Below are 7559 nucleotides of genomic sequence, written 5' to 3'. Positions count from 1 at the left end.
ATGTCTTCTATTTCTAGTTTAGTGGGATAGTTGCAGAAAAGTTAAATTTTTTAAAAATTAACATTCCACTATCTAGTTGAGTCAGCTCAGAATCTCTGTATTGATGCTATAATTAAATATTTAGGGCAGCCCGGGTGCTCAGCGGTTTAGCGCCGCATTCAGCCCAGGGTGTGATCCCGTAGTCGCGAGATCAAGTCCCACGTGGGTCTGCTTGCTTCTCCCTCTGCCTGTGTCTCTGCCTCTCTCTCTCTCTCTCTCTCTCTCTCTCTCTCATGAGTAAAAACATAAAACCTTTAAATATTTATTAATACACAAAACGTGGTTAGATAATACAGAATTGAACATTGCCTTCCTAGTTCTCACTGAGTTTAAGTTGAAGATGCTTCATGGTCTTAGAAAGTTCAGTTAATCAACACAACTAAAACAGTATAACCTTCAAGTGCCACTGGAGCACTCTTTGATGTAAGGCTTATAATTTATACACTTTAGAGAGGAGCATTATACCAACCAGGTTGGCCTGCTGTTAATAGCATGTGGGCAATTTATGGCAAAGAAATGAAAATCGATGATAAGTTTGAATCACAACCATTAGCTATTAACATTTTCTGTTGTAGATGAATATCACTGGGCTTACCATGGCTCATTTATTTCCTGTACTCCTTGTCCACTCATCATGGGGTCTGTTTTATATTGTTCTGTTTTCTTAGTCCTCAAATACAGAACTCTTCTGAAGCAGGAGTTGTGGTAGAACAACACATTATTTAAATTACTCCATAAAGCAATCAAATGACAAATCTAGTTTATAATACGTACTTTATGCTGAAGAATTGACTTAAGTTTGTTTTAAAGCATTACATTATACCATATATTCAGGTACACTACGTGTCAATGTATTGTTTGTGTGTACGTGATAGTGGGTGAGAGCATATTCCTTTATTATGAAGAGATGTGCCTGACACTGGACATTATAATGGAATTCACGGTCTGAAATTGACCAGTGTGATAAAGAAATTGAGATTATTAGTGAGCATCTTTAAAGGAGGGTTAAACAGTTCTTTTTACTCTTGTTGAAAAACAGTTTAAGTATTAGTGCAATTCTATATGTTTGAAGTTAAACAACCATAATGGAATTGCTGATTTAGAATCTTACAAGAGGTCATTATTTTTTTTCAGAGGTCATTATTGTTCTAACAGCAAGGATCATTATACCAGACAGTGGAGCTCGACATATAGAAGTGAATAAAGACTAGATAACCAGATGTAAAAGAACCAGATTTATATACATATTGCTTCTTGAATATGTCAGCAAACAGAGATATACGCAAAAAAAAAAAAAACCTCACATATACACACAGAATTAGACAGATTTTTTAAAAAATACTTTATTTATTCATGAGAGACACACACACAGAGAAAGGCAGAGACACAGGCAGAGGGAGAAGCAGGCTCCATGCAGGAAGCCCAATGTGGGACTTGATTCTGGGACTAGAGGATCACACGGGCCGAAGGCAGGCGCTAAACTGCTTGCCACCCATGCATCCCAGCTTTTATTTTTAAAAGCAAAAAATAGATAAATGTAAAGTGGAATTCTGTAGGACATTTGTTTATGTGATTATAATTCATGTATCTTCATTGTTAAGAGAAAATATTCCTAAATAAAAATAAATCAACTTTACATATTACCATTTTTTTTAATTTTTTCATTTCAGTTCAATTTGCCAACATATACTATAACACCCAGTGCTCATCACGTCAAGTACCCTCCTCAAAGCCTGTCACCCAGTCACACCCTCCCCCTCCCACATTCCCTGCCAATACCACATTTTCGTTTCCAGACATAGAAGTCTCTCATGTTCTGTCACCCTGTCTGATTTTAACCACTCATTTTCTCTCCTTTCCCCTATAATCCTTTTCACTATTTTTTATATTCCCCATATGAGTGAAACCATACAATGAATATCCTTCTCCATTTGACTTACTTCACTCATCATAATACTCTCCAGTTCCATCCATGTCGAAGTAAATGGTGGGTATCCGTCATGTCTAATGGCTGAGTAATATTCCCTTGTATACATAGACCACATCTTCTTTATCCATTCATTTTTCGATGGACATCGAGGCTCCTTCCACAGTTTGGATATTGCAGACATTGCTGCTAGAAACATTGGGGTACAAGTGTCTCGGCTTTTCACTGCATTTGTATATTTGGGATAAATCCTGGGTAGTACAATTGCTGGGTCATAAAGTAGATGTATTCTTAACTCTCTGAGGAACCTCCACACAGTTTTCCAGAGTTCACATTCCCACCAACAGTGCAAGAGTATTCCCCTTTCTCCACATCTTCTCCAACATTTGTTGTTTCCTGTCCTGTTAATTTTCACCATTCTCACTGCTGTGAGGGGGCATCTAATTGTGGTTTTGATTTGCATTTCCCTGACGGCAAGTTACGAGGAGCATTTTCTCATATGCTTGTTGCCCATGTGTATGTCTTCTTTGGTGAGACTTCGGTTCATGTCTACTGCCCATTTCATGATTAGATTGTTTGTTTCTTTGCTGTTGAGTTTAGTAAGTTCTTTATAGATCCTGGATACTAGCCCTTTATCTGATATGTTACTTGCAAATATCTTCTCCCATTCTGTATCTTTGTGTATGGTATAAGAGAGACACTAACAATTCGAGCAGAACTCAATGATATAAAGACCAGAAGAACTGTGGAACAGATCAACAAAACCAAGAGTAGGTTCTTTGAAAGAATTAATAAGATAGATAAACCATTAGCTAGCCTTATTAAAAACAAAAGAGAAAATAATGTAATTAATAAAATCATGAATGAAAAAGGAGAGATCACATCAAATACCAAGGAAATACAAATGATTTTAAAAATTTACTATGAGCACCTATATGCCAATACATTAGGCAATCTAGAAGAAATGGGCACATTTCTGGAAAACCACAAACTACTAAAACTGGAACAGGAAGAAATAGAAAACCTGAACAGCCCAATAACCAGGGAGGAAATTGAAGCAGTCACCAAAAACCTCCCACGACACAAAAGTCCAGGGCCAGATGGCTTCCCAGGGGAATTCTATCAAACGTTTATAGAAGAAACAATACCTATTCTACTAAAGCTGTTCTGAAAGATAGAAAGAGATGGAGTACTTCCAAACTCATTCTATGAGGCCAGCATCACCTTAATTCAAAAACCAGACAAAGACCCCACCAAAAAGGCGAATTATAGACCAATATCCCCGATGAACACAGATGCAAAACTTCTCAACAAGAAACTAGGCAATAGGATCCAAGAGTACATTAAGAAGATTAATCCCCAAGACCAAGTGGGATTTATCCCCACGATGCAAGCCTGGTTCAACACTCTAAAGCAATCCATGTGATAGATCTTATCAACAAGAGCAAAAAAAAGAATCATATGATCCTCTCAATAGATGCAGAGAAAGCATTTGACAAAATACAGCATCCATTCCTGATCAAAACACTTTAGAGTGTAGGGATAGAAGGAACCTTCCTCAGTATCTTAAAAGCCATCTATGAAAAGCCCACAGCAAATATCATTCTCAATGGGGAAACACTGGGAGCCTTTTCCCTAAGATCAGGAACACGACAGGGATGTCCACTCTCACCACTGCTATTCAACATAGTATTACAAGCCCTAGCCTCAGCAAGCAGGCAACAAAAAGAAACAAAAGGCATTAAAATTGGCAAAGAAGAATTCAAATTCTCCCTCTTTGCAGATGACATGATACTGTACATACAAAACCCAAAAGACGCCACCCCAAGTTTGCTAGGATTCATACAGCAATTTGGCAGAGTGGCAGGATACAAAATCAATGCCCAGAAATCTGTGGCATTTGTATACCCTAACAATGAGACTGAAGAAAGAGAAATTAAGGAGTTAATCCCATTTACCATTGCACCCAAAAGCATAAGATACCAAGGAATAAACCTAACCAAAGAGATAAAGGATCTATATCCTAAAAACTACAGAACACTACTGAAAGAAATTGAGGAAGACACAAAGAGATGGAAAAAACATTCTATGCTCATGGAATGGAAGAATAAATATTGTGAAAATGTCTATGCTTCCCAGTTTAATCTACACATTCAATGCAATCTCTATCAAACTTCCATCAACATTTTCATTAGAGCGGAACAAATAATTCTAAAATTTCTATGGAATGAGAAAAGACCTCAAATACCCAGAGGAATATTGAAAAAGAAAACTGAAGCTGGGGGGCATCACAATGCCTGACTCAGCTATATTACAAAGCTGTAATCATCAAAACAGTATGGTACTGGCACAAAAACCCACACATTGATCAAGGGAATAGAATAGAGAACAGAGAAATGGGCACTCAACTCTATGGTCAACTACTCTTTGACAAAGCAGAAAAGAATATCCAAGAGAAAAAGGACAGCCTCTTCAATAAATGGTGTTGGAAAAATTGGACAGCCACATGTAGAAGAAAGAAAGTGGGCCATTTGCTTATACCATACAAAAGATAAACTCAAAATGGCTGAAAGATCTAAATGTGAGACAAGAATCTATCAAAATCCTAGAGAAGTACACAGGCAACACCCTTTTTGAACTTGGCCATGGCAACTTCTTGCAAGAAACATCTATGAAGGCAAGGGAAACAAAAGCAAAAATGAACTATTGGGATTTAAGCAAGATAAAAAGCTTCTTCGGGCAGCCCGGATGGCAGAGTGGTTCAGCCCAGGGCCTGATCCTGGAGACCCAGGATCATGTCTCACGTTGGGCTCCCTGCGTGGAGCCTGCTTCTCCCTCTGCCTGTGTCTCTGCCTCTGTGTGTGTGTGTGTGTGTCTCATGAATAAATGCATAAAATCTTTAAAAAATAAAAGCTTCTTCATAGCAAAGGAAACAGTCAATAAAACTAAAAGCAACCTTCAGAATGGGAGAAGATATTTGCAAATGACATATCAGATAAAGGGTTAGTATCCAAGATGTATAAAGAACTTATCAAACTCAACATCCCCAAAACACACAACCCACGTCAAGAAATGGGCAGAAGATATGAACAGATATTCCTCCAAAGAAGACACACAAATGGAAAACAGACACATGAAAAAAAATGTTCCACATCATTTGTCATTAGGGAAATACAAATCAAAACCACAATGAGATACCACTTCATAACAGTGAGAATGGCGAAAATTAACAAGACAGGAAATAACAAATGTTGGCAAGGATGTGAAGAAAGGGGAACCCTCTTGCACTGTTGGTGGGAATGTGAACTGGTACAGCCACTCTGGAAAACAGTGTGGAGGTTCCTCAAGAAGTTAAAAATAGAGCTACCCTACGACCCAGCAATTGCATTACTGGGGATTTATGCCCAAAGCTACAGATGCAGTGAAACAAAAAGGCACCTGCACCACAATGTTCATAGCAGTAATGTCCACAATATCCAAACAGTGGAAGGAGCTGATATGTACATCAACAGATGAATAGATAATGAAGATATAGTATATATACAATGGAATATTACTTAGCCATCAGAAAGGATGAACATGTACCATTTATATCAACATGAATGGTACTGGTGGATATTATGCCAAGTGAAATAACTAAATTGGAGAAAGACAATTATCTTATGGCTTCACTCACATGTGGAATATAAAAAATACTGCAGATCACCATAAGGGAAGGGAGGGTAAACTTAATGGGGAAAAATGTGTAGAGGGGACACAAACAATGAGAGAAACTTACAGTTTCTGAAGGGGAGGTGATTAGTGGGATTGGGTAACTGGTGATGGACATTAAGGAGGGCACGTGATATGAAGAGGACTGGGTATTAGACACAACTGATGAATTATTGACAAATACATTTAAAACTAATTACCTACTATATGCTAGCTAATTGAATTTAAGTTTTAAAAAAATAAAGAAATAAAATGGGCAAAGAAATGCAATCTCTTTTGAGAAGTCTATTTGTGAGAGAATAGTCTAGTTTCATTCTTCTGCACGGGCCTGTCCAATTTTCCCAGCACCATTTATTAAAGAGACTGTCCTTTTTCCAGTAGATAGTCTTTCCTGCTTTGTCGAATATTAGTTGACCATAGAGTTGAGGGCCCATTCTGGGTTCTCTATTCTGTTCTATTGATCTATGTGTCTGTTTTTGTGGCAGTACCACACTGTCTTGATGATCATACTTTGTAGTACAATTTAAAATCCGGCATTGTGGTGCCCCTGGCTTTGGTTTTCTTTTTGAATATTCCCCTGGCTCTTCAGGGTCTTTCTGACTCCACACAAATTTTAAGATGATTTGTTCCAACTCTCTGAAGAAAGTCCATAGTATTTTGATAGGGATTTCACTGAACGTGTAAATTGCCCTGGGTAGCATTGACATTTTCACAATATTTATTCTTCCAATCCATGAGCATGGAATGTTTTTCCATCTCTTTATGTCTTCCTCAGTTTCTTTCAGAAGTGTCCTGTAGTTTTTAGGACATAGATCCTTTAGCTCTTTGGTTAGGTTTATTCCTAGGTATTTTACAGTTTGGGGTACAATTATAAATGGGATTAACTCCTTAGTTTCTCTTTCTTCAGTCTCATTGTTAGTGTGTAGAAAAGCCACAGATTTCTGGGCATTGATTTTGTATCCTGCTACTTTGCTGAATTGCTGTATGAGTTCCAGCAATCTTGGGGTGGAGTCTTTTGGGTTTTCTAAGTACAGTATCATGTCATCTGTGAACAGGGAGAGTTTGACTTCCTCTTTGCCAATTTGAATGTCTTTTATTTCTTTTTGTTATCTGATTGCTGGGGTTAGGACTTGTAGTACTATGTTTAATAGCAGTGGTGAGAGTGGGCATCCCTGTCTTGTTCCTGATCTTAGGGGAAAGACTCCCAGTGCTTCCCCATTGAGAATGATATTTGCTGTGGGCTTTTCTTAGATGGCTTTGAAGATGCTGGATGCTGAGGAAGGTTCCCTCTATCCCTACACTCTGAAGAGTTTTGATCAGGAATGGATGCTGTATTTTGTCAAATGCTTTCTCTTCATCTATTGAGAAGATTATATGGTTGTTGTTTTTCTCTTGTTGATATGATCTATCACGTTGATTGTTTTCTCTTACACCATACAGAAAGATAAACTCAAAATGCTTGAAAGATCTTAATGTGAGACACGAATCCATCATAATCCTAGAGGAGAACACAGGCAACACCCTTTTTGAACTTGGGCACAACTTCTTGCCATATACATCCATGAAGGCAAGGGAAACAAAAACAAAAATGAATTATTGGGACTTAATCAAGACAAAAAGTTTCTGCACAGCAAAAGAAACAGTCAACAAAACCAGAAGACAACCTACAGAATAGGAGAAGATATTTGCAAATGACCTATCAGGTAAAGGGCTAGTATCCAAGATCTGTAAAGAACTTATTGAACTCAACATCAAAGAAACAAACAATCTAATCATGAAATGGACAGAAGACATGAACAGAAATTTCACCAAAGAAGACCTACACATGACCAACAAGCACATGAGAAAATGCTTAGCATCACTTGCCATCAGGAAAATACAA

The sequence above is a fragment of the Canis aureus genome, chromosome X (genome assembly GCF_053574225.1).
Source record: "Canis aureus isolate CA01 chromosome X, VMU_Caureus_v.1.0, whole genome shotgun sequence".
NCBI lineage: Eukaryota > Metazoa > Chordata > Mammalia > Carnivora > Canidae > Canis > Canis aureus.
Note: the sequence above shows the minus strand (reverse complement) of the source record.